This window comes from Danio rerio, chromosome 15 (genome assembly GCF_049306965.1).
Source record: "Danio rerio strain Tuebingen ecotype United States chromosome 15, GRCz12tu, whole genome shotgun sequence".
NCBI lineage: Eukaryota > Metazoa > Chordata > Actinopteri > Cypriniformes > Danionidae > Danio > Danio rerio.
Window position 1 is genome coordinate 30,153,012 of NC_133190.1, and position 18,520 is coordinate 30,171,531.

Below are 18,520 nucleotides of genomic sequence, written 5' to 3' on the forward strand. Positions count from 1 at the left end.
TTCTAATATATCAATTTGAGGTGTTGGTTAGAACAAAAACTCCTTTTAATATGGAAATTATTCCTTCTATCATGTGCTGTTGCTTTTATTTAGAACATGGTTTAAATCACTCGCTCCTGTCCTCACTACATACATGACCTTTTGATTTAGGTTTTTTATTCACCTGTGCAAAAAGAAAAATGCATTTGCACATTTTTATTTTCATCACACTGAAAGACCATTAATCTGGAAGGTACAATCAGTAGCAGAATTCAAGAACAGCAAAGCAGTCTATATGCTGGATTTTGTGAGTCCACACTGACTTCACGGCTAGTTACCAACATACATGTCCACTCTGGGAATGGAGGAATCAGAGCAATGTACAGTATATAGAGAGACATCTTTTGGGGTATAAAAAATGACAGTGGAGCGAGGCAGTGACAGAGCACTGACGGCATTGAGGAATGGTGATCTGATAAGAGATGGAGGCCTGAGGAATGGGTCAGTGGAAGAGAGGGGCAGGTGGAGCGGCTGATGAACGGTATTAATCCCTTTCTCGCCGCCCGTTATCCTTCATGCTGCTCTGGTCAGCAAGTGCAGATGCATTCAGTCTGGAGGTGTTGGGGGAGTTCACACTGTATATGCCATCTAGAGGTTTCTGTTTGAGCTGAAAAGAGAATAATGGACAGCATTCACACAGCTATTGACTTTTTTTTTTAGTGCTTTATATTTACACTTAAATGCATATAGCAATGCTGCAAACTGGGTCAGTACGGTTGTATTGGGAAACTTCAAGGACGCTTTGGGTTTTATCTGTGTGAATACATATCGGTGGTAGTGAAAAACAGAGTAATAGCAATGACTGCAAACAGACTGTAAACAGATGGATAAAGAGGCTGTTTGTCCACCATGTGACAATATTCGACTTTATATACTAGCATAGAATGGAGTTTTTGTCACAAAAAGCAAAGAAGGGCATTTTATAAATTCTCGTTCTAGTGTTTGAATTTGATTGGCAAGCATGCTTTTTTGGTTTATCATTCTGCTTGTCTTTGTTTTTGATTTTATCTAGTGTTAAGGACCAGTGATATTTTCTGCATATTGCATGGCTATACCAGTGAGACTCATTAATTTATTAACTTATCTGATGTATGCACGACACTGACTATATGTTTACATGGACACCCGATAATTAGTTTCATGTAATTTTGGGTGTTTCAGTTTTATTTGTCAACTTTAACTGCAGTTAGGCATTTTCACTTTCATTCAGGAATGTTTCATGCATGCCCCTGTAACAAACAAGATAGCCCTTTTCACATATACAGACCTATTTCCATACAGACAGGAAATTTACTGACAATTTTCCAGAAAGAGCTGTATGTGTGAACAGGACCTTTTTGGAAAAAAAAAAAAAAAAAACAGTTCCGAGATTTTACCGGAAAGAGAAGTTTAACATTACAGGTTATTTGCCTGAATTCTGCGCTGTGTGAACAAATGCAGAAGGAAAATTCACGTCTACAATGTGCTGACGTGAGACGTCTACTCCAGCCAATTAGAACATTTACATGCATTTACATCCCCGCTGTATATGAAAAAAAGCCTTTGAATATTTTTCCAGACACATTTAGCTGCTGTTAGTCAGATAATGTTTCTATGATCCTTCTTAATGCCAACTGTGTAAAAAATTATTTATAAAATGCTTATGATAAACTGCAGTTTGTTTACCTTCAAGTTCCCCTTCAGTTAATTGGTGCGTGCATGTGAAGTGCAGAAGTGCTGCGATGAGCACCAGTACAGACATATTATGTACATTTTGACAGCGAAAGTGTGCCTCCATGTTTTCAGTTGTTCACAATACTTATCCATCCACAGAATTTGTGTAATGTGTAATGTGTAAACATTTAAAATCCAGAACATCCTTACCTGTATGAACAATGCTTTTTTTCAATTTACCGGTAAAGTCGTTCTGGTAATTTTCCGGATATGTGTGAAAGGGGCTATTGTTTGCGAGTATGAACTGCTAGAAGAATGTTGTTTTAATAAAATTAACACCTGCAAGCTGTATGGGGAAAAAAAAGATTGTGGTTTTTACATGTCTGTACTGCACTTTAATAATCTGACTAATATTGGCATACTCCTCATGTCTTAGCTAGATTTCTGTTTAGTTTCATTATGACTTCAATCACATTAAGGTTAATCAAAAATTCCTGTTTACATGGTCGACTTTTAATCAGAATATTGTCTTATTTGTATTAAAATGTTTTTATTGATGTCCATGTAAACATACTCACTGATTCATTCAGAAAGGGAGTTAAGCAAACAACTTGTTATGAATGTTATGAGTTATGAGTCATTTAATTATTTGCTTCCCTGATTTAATTTAGCTGCAAACAACACCAGTGACCAGTTTATGATTAACTTATTTGCTCAAACTATTCTTTCAAAACACATATTGATTCTGAAAAATTTGTAATATTGTTTAAATGTAACACATATCCATAAGTTTAATGACTACATACATATTAAGACCTTAGGTGTGTATAATTAGGGTAGGAGCAGGAAACATCTGCTCTAAACATACATATATATATATATATATATATATATATATATATATATATATATATATATATATATATATATATATATATATATATATATATATATACAGCTGAAGTCAGAATTATTAACCCCCCTAAATTATTACCCCCTGTTTAGTTCTATTTAATAAAGAGAATATTTTTCAACACATTTCTAAACATAATTGATTTATTGAATAATTTCTGAAACTGATTCTTTTTTTTTTGCCAAGATGACAGTAAATAACATTTTTCTAGATATTTTGCAAAATACTATTATTCAGCTTAAATGGCAATTTAAAGTCTTAACTAAGTTAACTAGGCAAGTTAGTGTAATTAGGAAAGTTATTGTATAATGATGGTTTGTTCTGTAGACTATTGGGAAAAAATAGCTTAAAGGGGCTAATAATTTTGACCTTAAAATGTTTTTTTTTTTTTTTTAATTAAGAACTGCTTTTATTCTAGCCGAAATAAAAAAAATAAGACTTTCTCCAGAAGAAAAAATATTATCAGACATACTGTGAATATTTCCTTGCTCTGTCACACATCATTTGGGCAATATTTAAAAGAGACTACAATAGAGCACCCTCTTTGAATATTCAGCTTCAAAAGATAAGTTGTTATTTAATCAGTGTCATCAGGTCATATCTGTGCTTGATGATAGAGCAAGAAATTAATGGTAAATAATAACAAACATAGTGGCAACAACAAATGAGCAGCCCTCGGATGCAACCTTTAAGTATCTGTAAACAGTGTTTCTAAGGACCGGATTTAGAGACATTTATGAAACCAAGCCTTAGATAAGATAAAAGCGTGTTTGCAAACATAAGCAATGTCCCTGCAACATGACATTATTTATAAGGCAGCACGACTACATAACAGCAATTAGTGATTGGTTCAACTTTTACCTTTGTGGTAAAGGGGGCTGATTCACAGCTGCTGAACTCTCCATCATTCACTGCGGTGCATTCTAAGAATCAATTAAGGAGGAAAACAAGAACACTGCCTGTGACCTTTCAGATGGGGAAATTAAAAGAGCAATTCTTGCTCATGGGAAAAGAATTTAAATGTTCTTTCTCACCTTGAGTGGCAATGCTTACCCTTTAATTATACGTACATAAAGTGTTAGCAGCTCGTGTTTATCTGGTGCTCCTAATAAATGAACAACTTCATTTTCTCTCTACCGCATGTGCGACTGACTGAACTGCGTGAGCTGTAATAAACTGTTTTCTCATTCTGTCATTCCCCTACCTAGATGAGAATAATCTGTTGTACATAATGAATGGCATTTTATGTACAATACACTGCACTGTAATATTGTTTGTATTTGTCAAATTAATGTCAAGCTTCTGTGGCCAGTCTTAGACTTCTGGTGTGATTTGCAAAGTAAAAATATTGAGTTTCCCATTAATCATAATCTTCATTTTAAAATGTGGGTTTCTTAGAATTGAATTTCTGCTGAGTAGTCCCCGCTAACTGTGCATGACCAGTGCAGTCCAGTTCAATGACAAATTACTCTTATGAGTGTTGTTTTTATTTTGAGTAAATCAAAAACCTACTGCAAAAATAAATGTAATGTTATACGCAATAAACGAGCAGTTATTCTTGCAGCATACAGTTCAAATCTCCATTATTGATTAAGTACCTTTTAGATCAGTCTTTTAATGAATCATTCAAATATAACGGGATCCCTCATTGAAGATTTTAAGGCTGTTGAATTTGATTGACCTGCTGAGCAAAATTATGCAGTTTCACACAAGACATGAAAGTTCCAGTTGGTTCATGCAGTTTTTTAATGGTGATACGCATCTGAAATGGTTTCTGCAGGTGGTTTGTCAAGCCCACTTACCTATGTGAGGCTTGAATTTTAATCCTTTTTAATCCTGGTTTTGTTTACAGGAGTTCATGTGATTCCACAGGAGATGGGTTTTTATTTCTTGTTTCTATGATACTAGTGAATCTGTAGTCCGTGTGGGAATGGGAAGATCGTTCCTTTTTTTGTTTGTTTTATTGCTCAATTCATTAGCATACAAGACTGTACATAAAACATAAATTACACTACCAATTGACAAGTGCCTGACAAAAAGTACAGTACAATATGATACAATGAAAAAAAAATAACACCATAAGATATAAGGAAATAAAGAGAAGTGAGAAAGTGTAATGAAAAAAACAAGGGTTAAGATTACTTTTACAAGATCTGAAAAGCAGACCATATTTTAACCGTTTTTGAAGCTTTCTTATTAGTCGATCATGAAATCAACTTTATATAATTCTCCATATCTTTAACGAAGACTACAAAGACAAATTTACTATATAAAAATTTGTGAATGTAAAATTTACTTAACCTCTTAAACTCCTGTGCTTTTTTGGGATTTCCATTTTGCCTACCCAAACTTAAAAGCTTCCCAAATCCACATGCAGAGGTGTAAATGCAAAAAAATTGGTATCATTTTAAAGAAAACCCTTTGAATTTTTATAAAACACTATTTAAAGGGCTTAAAATAACTGTATAATTTGTTTTTGTTATAATAAATGCCTAAAAAAAGAGGAACAAAAAGAAAAAGAAAAAAAATGTCTCTACCATAATCTATTCCAACTGATGAGAGGTGCTATACAAGCCACAGGGATCGATCAGGGATGTTTCACTATTCTTTTGCTTGATCAAACATAATTCACTGTGTTTGGACCACATCAGACATACAAAAGGATTACTTATGCACATTACCTCAAAAACAGAGGAGAAATGGCCCTGAAGCACACAGCATAAGGGAAGAGATGACAGCTGTATGTGCTCTCTGGGGCTGCTCATTGATCATAAATTTATTTTTTTCACTTCTGCACCATGGAAACACCAAGATTCATTCAACAACTGTTTGATATGTGACTATAATTCAATAAAAAGAATGCTAGAACCGTATGAGCACCAGCAAGAGCTTTCGTTTGAGCTATAACTTGTCAAATATGAACCATATGAAAATAAACCAATGTTCAATACCCAGCTCGGGTATCCAAAATACTGTGTATTTAAGTGTAAATAACTTTTGTACAGTAGAATAACTCGGTACTGGGTCCGCGGATTTTAACTGGTTAAGAAAAAAAATTAATTTATTAAAAAAACATTATTTTCTTTTGTCTGGTCTGAGTTTACCCAAATATAATAATTTTTACTTCACCTTAACAAAAAATAAAAATAAAAAATCTATTATTTCAAAACTAATGATGGGGAAGATCATTCCCAACAGGTGTTAGATTGATGTTATACCCCAATGTTGTAGGGATGTAGACTTTTGGGTGTAAATGACAATCGGGTTGATGTCAGAATACAACATCAGACTGACGTCAGTGCACAACATCGGAGAGACATTGGATTTTGGTCACTTTCCAACACAAGCTAAAAACAATTAAATATCTAATATATTAGATATCTAATACATTAATATATCTAAATATCTAAGTCTAATGACGTTACAGCTTGACGTTTTGTGGACGTTACCACTATGACATCTATCGGACTCTGGGTTTTGGTTGAATAAATGTCGGTATTTGATGTCAATATGACGTTGGATTTTGGTCACTTTTCAACACAACATTGAATTACCCAACATCATGACCTAAGTCCAACCTAATATTAACGTCTTATAACAGTGTGTGCCTGCTGGGTTCAACCAGAGAGGAAGATTGAATGAAAAAGATTTTGGAAAGGAATCTCTCTGTGATGGTACCACAAAGCTGTGCTCACTTACCAACTGCAGATTCCTGGAGGGGATATAGACCTTCAGGAGCAGGGGGGGGGTAAAAGGGTGCAGTGCCAATGTTTTATAAGCAAGCAATTTGCACACTCAACATTGAGACTAATACTGGACTATGAAAGATTGAGTTCAGTAGAGAAAGAATTTGGTTAGAAGACATCAAAACATGGTTCCATCCTGCATTTATTAATGGTTTAGGCTGGCTTCGGTATAGTGGTATGAAGGATTTTTTTCTTTGGTACACTTTGTGCTTTTTGTACAAATTGAGCATTGTTTAAAGCTTACAGCCTACTTTAATATTGTTGCTGACCATGTTCATCTCTTTATGACCACAGTGAACCATCTTGTCATGGGTACTCCTAGCAGGATGACACACCATGTCAAAAATCATCTCAGATTCACATTATCAATGCTTCGCAACTGTAAGAAATGTGCACAGTTTGTTGTTTAATCTCTGCCTCTTAGAATTATGGCAGTTCTGAAGCCAAAAATGGGTTTAAACAATATCAGCAAAGTGTACCTAGTGCAGTTAATGTATACTGGCCAAAAGCATCAGAACAAAGTACAATTGAAAGCTTGGAATTTGATATTATGACGACACAATAATCCAATATAAACCAGGCAAGATCTGGAAGAGCCACTTCCCTTCCCTATCAGAGCCCTGATTTCATAGATTAACAGTCTGATGGATAGATAAGAATGTCAACACCTACTTTTCTTTCAAATACAGAGCTGATTTCAAACACATCAGCTCTTTTTCTCTCTCCTCAAATGCATAACCAGCTCCACGACCTCTTCCTCCCTGGATTAGTTCTACTATCTTTGGGTGTTTAGCCTGCGGCGCCGCTGAGTAGAGGCGGGAAGTGGGCGGAGGGGTGAAGTCGATATCTGTGGTTCTCTTCTCACTTTTGTTTAGGGAGCTCTCTGAGGAGAGGAAGGTGTGAACAAACACTTCTGTTTATTCTTACCGAGCATGCCATCGGAAATGCAGCCACATAGAGATTAGGGAGGATTCTTGCTCTCGTCTAAAGCATTAGCGATTTACTACGCATTCGGTGATGAATATCCAATCATGACAAAATAATGAGAATACAATGTGGCTGATATCCAACAGAAATAGATCTTAGCGTTTCTTTTTTGCTTAGGGAATGGTGAATTAGCTGTTTCTCTGGAACACAGGTTTCCTCTTTCATGCCATATATTTTGAAGGTAAGGGAGTTTCTCAAACATATCTACACTATACAGTGACAACGGCTAATGATTTGTGAGCCAATGATGGGAAATCACATAAGTCTGCGGGGCTACCCTTAAAACCTAGTGTTGGCAGGCTGCTGTAATTCCAATCCGAGACACTCTTTCATTTTCTCTCTTTCTCTATCTCAGCTCTTGCTTTTTTCAAAGGCTACTGTTTTTTCCTCACGTCCCTCAGCTTCTACCTCTTTCTTTCACCTGTAATTTCTTCAGGTCTGGAATCTAATGCACCCGCAGAACGACAAGTTTATTATCACCGGAACACAGAGAGCTTTTCCTCTGCCATGTTTATCTGACCCATTCCCAAAATTTCAGTGGCAGCCAATCTATCAGTTTATCACTGCTACTTCATCACCGTCACTCCTGGCAGCTAAATACAAGCTCCAAATCCGCTGCTACACACATCTGCGCCATTGTAAAGCTGACGTGTGGCAGGCTCGGTAAACAGGGTTGCCTGGGGCCAAGCACAATAAAGCTGTGGTTTCTCACGGAGCCCGGCTCGCCACTCTCTGCTGGGACCGCAGCTCAGCCGCCACACATGAGCGCAGGGACCCGGAGGTACACCTGCACACATGTACACACACATGGCAGCTACTCGCAGCTAATGCGTCAGCTTGAAATCATGCCGCAGATCTGTTTTGGTGGTGTTTTCGCTAATTGCATTTGCCACCTCAGTCACGTCAGACTGCAGATCCTCTGAAAATACATTTACACACACACACACAAAAAAAAAGAAATAAGACTTGCAAATGCAATAGAGCTGTCTAGATGTATACAGAAGTTTTCTTTTACAGATTACATATCTAATTATCTGTGCACATGTTTTTTTTTTCTGTAGGTTAATTTACTTTTGATAAAACTTTTGTATACAGAGGTTTAGCAAAAGATTCAGAAGTGAAACTAATTTAATTATTTTTTAAAAGAAAACACTGTTCATTCCTAAAAAATAAAGTGAATTCTTATATATTAATATTAATATGCTTAGTGCCATGCTTACTTGTCTTGTCACTGACATACCTGGGCCTAAAATAACTGCTTACAGCAAAATTTATGAATAATTTCTGTTTGCAATACACACTTAACCATACCAATACACATTATGCTAAAAGACAAAACTTCTACTTGATTTTACGAAATAAGCTGTCAAATGGTCATCGAGAACTTGATCTGTAATGGTAATCAATTATTTAACTTCTACTTTCAAAAAAAAAGTAAATAAAATTTTGCCGCCTCTTACAGTATCTTTAATAAATATTTAACCACATGTTTTTTTAATTGACTTTAAAATTACCTTTATTAAACTAGTGTAAAAATCCACTGGTTGTTTTTCAGTATTTTTTATATTTTTATTTTTTAATACTTATTTTTTTCTTGTGACCCAAAGGCTGAGGATTTAACTCAGTACTGCCAAGTACAATATTTGCCATGAAACTCTGAGTGTGTACTCTGTACTTGCACTGCCATAATAAGCAGCAGCAGCATATCAGATTTATACCGCCAAGCTCAAACCCATAAACATATTCATTACCACACTAAATCGAGAGAGTGGTCATGACAGAAGGATTGTAGTTAGGGAGTGAATATACAGTATTCTCCTTAATCTACAATACCAGGACTGAGGTGAGACACAAGAGCAAGGCACCCTAGTTGCTCCTTGGAATGGCAAAGAAAGGCAGCTGACTACTCCAGGTGTGTGATTGTGTATGTGTTTGTGTATATGTGTATGGCTTTGTTCACACTGCAAGGTTTGGTGCTCAAATCTGATTTTGCCCTTTTTACAGACAACCATGGTGTATTTCATGAACTGTAAAGGGTTGTTCTGCTACTACTAATGTGTATTTAGGCATTTGAAACCTAAAATAAGTCACTGGTGATTGAAAACACTGATCATGTGTGATTTATGACAACTGGTGTAGTGAACTCATCAAGGGTTAATAATGAGCAGCCACAGACTGAACTGTGAAGGCGGAGTTGGTTTAACCAGATTGGTTAACAAGCACCATTTTTGCCTTCAAAAAAATTTTCAACATGAACAACCAACTTTCTGTGGTAAAGCATTTGCCCTGTATGCCGTTTTACTATGCGGCCGAGGAGTAGATGATGTTTGCAGCACAGAATGATGACGCATGTCGCTTAAATATTATGTAATAGTCACATAAAATCCAACAAAATCGTTCATACTGCAGTCGCATTGCAAAACATCAGATCTGTGTCTGATTTATAATTACATATGAAAGTGGCACAAATCTGAACTGAAAAGACGAGATTCTATGCGGTTTGGGCTGTTCACACTGTCATTACCTGAGTCACACGTGGGCAAAAAAAATCAGATTCAGGCCACATCTGGCTGCAGTGTAAATGTAGCCTATGTGTATGTGTTCACTACTTACTACTGTGTAAGCACAAATTCAAAGCAAGGACATCATACTCACCATGATATCCTTAATTTTTCTTCAAGACATACAGTTAAGATAAAAACTTGTTTGGACATGCCAACAAATCATTTTATTTCTTATTTTAGCTTAAAAAACACTTAAGTGTTTCAGGCCTGTAGTAAGGGGGGGTTCGGGTGGTTTGAAAGACCCACCCCTCAATAACAAAGGTCCAGAAATTGTCCCATGCTTATTTGTCCTATTTTGACTGCTACATCATCATAAATTCTGAAAATCTCCTATTGAAAATGCTTTTAAAAATCAAGCCAAATCATCTGTTGACCATTACATGCTGACCATTAGCTGACCAACTTCAGCTAATTAGTTTTGGCCAATGCAATCTATTATTTTTCATGAGTCCAACATCAAACTGTGACAAGAAAACATCTTTCGCTACTGTATTTTTTTATTTTTTATTTTGAAAACAGTTTACAACTTTTTTTCCTAAATCTTATTTTCTTGAAACAAAAAATGACAGAAAAAAATGTGAAGCCTCTTAAAGCGGGCCATATTAAAATGAATTTGAATAAAATTAGTGCTTAAATTTGTCAATAAATGCAGAATTTCAATCTCATAATTTAAATAGAAAATGAGGCAAATAACTGCATTAAGGTCCACTTTTTTAGAAAAACAAACTACCCCTACACTAGACTGGCTACGGGCCTGTGTTTTACAATATTAAGGTCTGAACCACTGGACTATGACAATTTTATTTGAACCATATTTTGACCTTTTAGACTCTTGCAATATCTTTGTTTTTTAAGTACTGTATAAAAAATACTTACCTAAATTAATCTTGATAAAGAAACCAAAATGGGACATCTCATCTTTTTGACCCATTAACCATGCTAATTTCCCTTCCCAAACACTTCAAACTTTGAACACAACACATGAAACCTTACCTCAGCCCAACTCACAAGTGTACAGAACGAAGACGCAGTAAAAGAGATGAAGCGAATGGCTGGCGGCGCCACAGATGTCTGTAGTTGAGTAAGAAGCAGTGGTGGCGGAGCTGCCAGACAGTAGCTAAGTGATTAGGGATCTCTCCGTTAACCCCGCGCCATATTTAGCATCGGTGGGGTGCCGGGCCGGGTGCGCACCTCCAGGGCCCCGCCAGATGTTTGAGCTGCTGTGGCACGCATGGAGAAGCATGGAGAAGCATGGCAGCAGCAGTCGGCACAGCAAGCCTACGATCAGATAGGGATGAGAGCATGTCCCCCCTGCAAACTCATCTCACACTCACACATTATCGCTCTCTTTCTCTCTTTTCGGAGTTGCTAGCAGCAGATGCTACGCTAACAAGTGCCCCCTCCGTCGGATCGACATTAGTCATCTCTTCCTCCTGCATCCACCTTGCTGGGACGCTCCGCCGGGGGGTGACCAAGATAAAGTTTTGACTGGCAGGACCATTTGTTTTAATCAGGTGTTTGCAGACACTTGCCTGACCTCCATTAGTTGAAATTTTAATTGAAATTAACCCCCACTACTACCCCAATTAACCCACTCCCCCAGCACACACATGCGTGCCACACTCCTGGCATCTGTTCTGGGAGAACCGGGGCAAAGGGAGAGAGAGAGCGGTGCGTGGAGGCGAGCACTGAGTGAACATGTCCATACACACTCAAACACACCTATTCAAACATGCAGACCTTTCTGTGTCTGTAAGAACTCAGTGTAGAAGCAGAGCGACAAAATGGAGTGTAACAATTACATCATGTATTGGTCCATGTGTTTAGAAAGTGCATATTGTTTTATTTAATTTATGAATTTATTATTATTATTATTATTATTATTATTATTATTATATTAAAATGTAAATATTTTTACATAAATATATTATTTGTTTACAAAACCAAAATAAATCCAACATTTCAGTTTGCAAATATAAGATATATATATATGAATAAAAAAAAAATTCTAATGATGTTATGAAATGCTATTCATTTTATAAAATAGCTTAAATACATTGTTATGAATAAATAAATATTTTAAAATTAATAAATAAATTAAAGGGACTAAGCCGAAAAGAAAATGAATGAATGAATAAATAAATAAACAAACAAATAAATAAATAAATAAATGTACTTACATAATTGATATTGTTATTATATTATAATTAAATGTAATTTCTATAAAATATTTACAAAATATATAATATAAAAGTGTAAGTCTTATAGTTAAATGTGCTAGCTTTATATTTAACATCATATCACAGTGTAAAAAGTAAAGAAACTGGTGTGTATACCTGCATGTGTGTGTGTTTGTGTCACAAGCAGTGTGTCCTTGGCTGCTGACGCTTGATTTATGACACACATGAGGACTTGCTGACTGAAATGTTCTCAAGAGTGGTGGCACAGCATGTAGACCTACACACACACACACACACACACACACACACACACACACACACAAAAAAAAAAAAAAAAAGCATATTTAGTTCCCTCCCTTATACACGACTAACCCATCAGCCATCAGCCGAAAGGAAATAAGTACTCGGATATCTTGAGCGAGAGAATGTCACCCCGTGAAGGACAAAATTGCAGTGTCCTGAGCTTGTGCACCCAGACACTACAAAGCCATCTTTCATACAGACCCCCTTCCCTTCTTGAAGAGCACCTGAACATCCACCCCAGTCCAGCTCTGGCTCAAAGGTCCTCTTTAAGGGGTGAGGGGTGCAGATCCTGGGGGTTTTGCCCTTGAGCAAGGTGCTTATATCCAGATTTAAGCAGCATTACTCTCTTCAGTGAGTCCAAGTGCAGAATATTTTAGTTTTAATATTATAGTATTCATATATTATATTCTTTATTCATTTCATTTTCTTTTCGGCTTAGTCCCTTTATTAATCACTGCGGAATGAACCACCAACTTATTTAGCACGTTTTACACAACGGATTCCTTCGGATCACTGGGAAACACTGTTACACAATCACACACATACACTATGGCCAATTTCATTCATTCATTCATTTTCTTTTTGGCTTAGTCCCTTTATTAATCTGGGGTCGCCACGACAGAATGAACCACTAACTTATCCAGCATATGTTTCACGCAGTGGATGCCCTTCCAGCTGCAACCCATCTCTGGGAAATATCCACACACACTTATTCACACTCAACACAATTTAGCCTACCCAATTCACCTGTACCATGTCTTTAGACTGGTAAAAACCGGATGAAACCCACGCGAACGCAGGGAAAACATGCAAACTCCACACAGAAACGCCAACTGACCCAGCTGAGGCTCGAACCAGTGACCTTCTTGCTGTGAGCACTACCTATTGCGCCACTGCATCGCCTATGGCCAATTTAGCTTACCCAATTCACCTACAGCCCATGTCTTTGGGGGAAACGGGAGCAATCTGAGAAATCGCACACGATTACATTAACTCCACACAGAAATGGCAACTGCAATATTATTATAATATTATCTTTTTTGGGGCAACTTAAATTGTTTTATGTTCAACCTACTTAAATTTGTAAAAATGATTGTGTTAGCTTAATAGATTTGTGTTGGGACGGCAGGAAGGAATTGTGCTGAACCTAGAATTTTTTACAGCTTTTAAGTTGTGTTCCAGATGACGCAGTGTGCTCTTATACACTATGCAGTCATCAAGTGTATGAAATTTATATGGTTATTGTGTCATTAATCATCAGAATTTGAAAGCTCCGCCCCCTACACTTTATTTTTAAAGCTGTGACAGGTAATTTAAATGTAACGTCCAATAATTTTTTTGTTTGACTTAAGTTTTCATGAGAATAGTATGCATGCACTGTATGCAAACCACTGGTATTTGGCAATAAACTGATTTAAAAATGAATTAAACTGATTAAATGTAATTTAATATATATTTATTTTGTGTCTCTCTTATTTAAATGTTTATTATGGATCTCTGTTAATGAGCTGATGATCTGAATCAGATGTGTTAAGGAAGACTTACAGTACAAGGGGTGGCCAAGGACCGGAATTCAGAACCACTGTCATTTCAGAACTGTAAGTAGATGAGAAATGTTGTACACGAAAGGGGCAAATTAGAAAGATTCCAGTTCGATCTTACAAGGAAACGTCACTATTTAACATTTTGTTAGTGGCTTTTTCAGTCAATTTTTAAAAGTAGGCATAGCATCCAACCCCACCCCTAAACCCAACAATCCTTTGGGGATGAGCAAATCGTACTAAATTGTACGAATGAGATTGTACAAATTATTTATGAATCAGCCACTAAATTAAAGTGGCTGTGAGATAGCATTGGAGTTTCTCAAAATTGCAAATCGATTGCTTGACTATAATAATCCTCTCAGGCTCATTTTAAAAAAGTACCTCTATATACATTACTAGAAACCCCCAAATATGTCCCATGATGTTCATTTTTTTTCTTTTTGTCAGAGGCCGTTGTGTTTACGTTGTGTGATATCTAATTTCTCTTGCGAGAGCCATTGGCGTCTGCTGTTGTCCTGCTGTAAATCCTTCAGAGGTAAGCACCAATTAACCCGCCCACCCACTTCCCTAAACCCAACCGACAAATATAAAAAGCAATGCAGAAATAGAAAAGCCCTCGTCTGATTTTTACCTCATTCTCACTCTGTTATTTACTTGTTTATTTTACTTTTTGGCTTCTGTTTTTGTCTTACCCGCTTTCTAGAACTGTCACCAGACTCGAACCCTGCCAATGTTGTCAACTCTTCTCTGTGTCTCTAGTCCACTGACATACATGGCGAGCTAACTGGACAAACTGGTAACAGTGGGAAAGCCATTCATACAGGGGTAAGTGATTAGCAGGTAAGCACGAAAAGAAATGGCATCATAACGCCCCGTAGCGTTCATTTTAAAGAAGAAAAGCAGCCATAAGTACTTCTGGCTACAGAATTTGCGCTCTCCAGAAACATATATAGGGCTACGTTTTCAGAATGTGCCTATGTTGATAATAATGTATGAAATATAAGTATTTCTTCATAAATATGTAATAATTATGCTGTAAATTTAATTAGACAATTTATTATTTCAATATTGTTTATGTCGATGTTACAACTAATACATAAAATAAACTCAATGATTATATTTTAGGTTTTTTGTGATTTTGCGCTTTTAAAATACTTCCTAACTTTGCTGAAGTTCACCATTTTCACCATTTTAAGTAGTAGGGCTCTACTGCACTCAATATTCTGAATAAATCATCAGTTTTTGGAAAGCCAAATGTGCACCCTTTCCATGACATTGCTCAAACAGCACTAACATGATGATAATGCATAGAATTTTTGCAGCATTAACCAATTATTTCCAAATACTGACATAGATATGTAAGGGAGAATTTGATTAAGGAAGGTTTTTTTTATTTATGTATGTATTTATTTATTTGTTTGTTTATTTATCTATTTATTTTTCTTTATTTATTTTTATCAGGTCTTCTTTTTAAGTCTGGAAAAATATTTTTATAGGCAACCTGTAACTTTGCAGATCTTCTATATTCAAAAGCAGCTACATACACATCATATGACCCCTTTAAAATGCACTTTTTTCTTTTGGATTTTTTCAGTGTCAACTCAATACTTCTATTATTTATACTTAAAACAAAACAGAATAAAATCATACATGAGTACATGAATTGGGACACACCTCTCTTAGCTTCAGCTCTGTTTGTGGGAAGAAAATGATCAACATCCATACTCATCTTGTAATATATTAACCCACCTGCAAATACTTCCATCCTGAAACGAATCGGCAGCTTAAACCAAGCTGATACATCCACCGGGAACGAATTATAGTTGGGATTAGGATTGGAACGAATAACCCAGTGTTTTATCAGTGGGCCCATGTTCCAGTGCCGAGCTGCATATATTTCAGGTAAACATAATCCAGATGCTGTGCAGCAGGGATAGATTCAATTAAGATACCGGACAACTTTGTTAATACAGCCATATCTTAATACCCCTGCTGCAAGTGGTAATGAATCTGGCTCGGAGAGCAGACTGAAACAGGGCTCGGGACAGAAGCCACAGCTTGCTGAACAGTGAGGCAGCTCTGTCTCAGGTGGGCTTTGTTAGAGAGAAATGCTAACAGACTAGAGGCTAATTCGCTATGTAATGTGTCATTTGTGCTTGCTTTGTGTGTTTTGTGTTATCGCTGATGCTTTTCTTTGTCCTATATTGCCTGAGTGTGTTTTTTTCTTCTTCATATGTTTAGGGAACCATTCCAAGTAGTTGTCTAAGAAGAAATTTTAAATGTACTAAACATTTAAAATCTTTTATATTTGTTTTCGCAGCCTTAGAGCAGGTTTTATTTCTCCAGTATAGTAGTACAACAATTTATATACGCTTGATTTATTTATTTATTTTTTTTTTTTCAGATTTTCTTACACAAAGTTTGTTAGACTTTAACAAAATCTACTAAATTTGTGGAAAGCACAGTGATCAATATAAAAAAACAACATCAGGGATTGAAGTATGAAGAAATATTTAACAAAAAGTTCTAAATGTTACAGCAGTAGATCAGTAGGAAAGATTTTCCAGAGAATCTTTATCAAGTTTAAATCAGGACTCTAGACTGACCATTTCATTTCTTCAGTGTTTTCAGTTTCAAGGAACTTCTGCATACACCTTTCACTGACTTCTTTACACACTTTTGGTTTTGTCTAAAGACAAGCAAGTTCCCATCGGTTCCAAACAAATTAAATATGCTGATCAAAGTTTTGGTCACTGCAGTTTGGGCCTACTAATGTGGCCGAGAGAGCTTAACGAGCTGCAATTTAAGAAAGCACATGCAATTACCAAAAACACCAGCAAATAAAGAAACGATCTTCATTAATTTGACAGCACACGTGTTGCAAATTCTAACAACACAAACAACTGAAGGAATGCTCAGCAATTGGTCACAACACAAACAACTGAAAAAATGTGCTGCAAATTGGTCACTTGCAAATATCCACGTAACACAACTGAAATGTTTCAAGGGGACCCAAAAACATGACGGACCGTGCTGAGATATGGATGTGTGTCATGTAATCAGGATATTAAAATAAACAAAAAACAACTCACCTTTTAAAGACCACCAATCACTTCACTGCGCAACAGTCATGAAATACTAGCTGCTTCCCAAATGGCACACTATACACTATGCACTAATGCACTATGTACTTATGCACTTACACACTCAACAGGATAGTATATGTATGTAGTGTTGTCCCAAATGGCACACTAATGTTTTTTTACTAAGAGGAAATTCAAACCGTTTCCCTGATGACGTTTGACGGTTGCCAAATCAGTGAAATAAACAACCGAATTATCATATAATACCTGCCGTGAGTATTGCCACATTCACCATCGGGAGGCGCTATAATCACTCTCATAGTAGAACTTCGCTTTTACCATCCAAAATAAATAAAGTTATCCAACATGTGCGTCCGATAGCTCCGCCCCTTCCGCTACGTAAGCAAACCTGCGGTCGTTGAGTGCGTGAAGTGTCCATCATTCCACACTTCATTTAACCGGCTGAATGAGTGCATCATCCGGGTAATTAAAGTGCACTTAATGTTTTTAGAGTTTTCAGTGTGAACACACTACTTACACTATTTATACTACAAAATGGCGAAGAATAGTGTTCGATTTGGGACGCAGCTACTAACACATCTATATTTCAGCAGGGTCCGTCATGTTTTTATGTCCCCTAGAAACATTTCCGTTGTGTTACGTGGATATTGGCAAGTGTTGTGATGTATTTGCAGCACACTTCTTCAGTTGTTTGTGTTGTGTTCAATTTGCAACACGTGTGCTGTCAAATTGATAAAGATCGTTTCTTTATTTGCTGGTATTTTGGGTAATTGCATTTCATTTATTCAATTGCAGCACGTTAAGCTCTCCCAGCCACCAGAGCTTTCATTCTAAATTCTCTTAAACTTCAAGATGCACTGTATAGAAAATCAGATTTTCACCCTGTCCAGCACTTAACTGGCAATCAATTCCAGCTCCAGTGTTAAACCATTTGTCTATTAAAAGACCACTTCACTTTTTTGGATATAGCCTAGTTTTCCATCAGCATTGGTACATGATATATAGAGAAGAATCTAAACTCAAAATTAAAAGAGTTTTAGTGTCAGTTTGAGTTTAAGTAAGATGCTAATGGTCTGGCGTCACAGTGGCGCAGAGGGTAGCACGATCACCTCACAGCAAAAACTTTGCTGGTTCGAGCCCCGACTGGGTCAGTTGGCATTTTGTGTGGAGTTTGCATGTTCTTCAGATGTTTACGTGAGTTTCCTCCGGGTGCTCTGGTTTCCAACACAGTCCAAAGACATGTGGTATAGGTGAATTGGGTAAATTGGCTGTAGTGTATGCGTGTTTCAAAAAGTTGGGTTATGGCTGGAAGGGCATCCACTGCGTGAAACTTATGGATAAGTTGACGGTTCATTATGCTGTGGCGACCCCTGATTAATAAAGGGACTAAGCCAAAAAGAAAGTGAATGAATGGATGTTAATGGTCTAAATTTATTCAATGGTCTATGCTAAACTAAGTTTAAAGTATTCTTGTTGGACCTGGAAAT

The 18,520-nt window shown here is 36.6% G+C and overlaps 1 long non-coding RNA gene across 3 annotated transcripts; it reads right to left on the reverse strand.

Annotated features, from left to right (window-relative positions):
- Nucleotides 1-6,465: 6,465 nt before the first annotated feature.
- On the reverse strand, nucleotides 6,466-17,644 carry LOC141377856 (uncharacterized). 3 transcript variants are annotated; one of them, XR_012390887.1, is made up of 4 exons: nucleotides 17,022-17,397; nucleotides 12,239-12,359; nucleotides 10,896-11,180; nucleotides 6,466-8,257 (listed from the first exon to the last, which is right to left on the reverse strand). It is a non-coding gene; the product is annotated as an uncharacterized lncRNA (long non-coding RNA). The 3 variants fall into 3 exon arrangements; XR_012390886.1 differs by having other exon boundaries at nucleotides 6,476-8,257; nucleotides 17,280-17,406; XR_012390888.1 differs by lacking the exon at nucleotides 6,466-8,257 and having other exon boundaries at nucleotides 8,939-11,180; nucleotides 17,022-17,644.
- Between the last annotated feature and the right edge of the window lie 876 nt (nucleotides 17,645-18,520).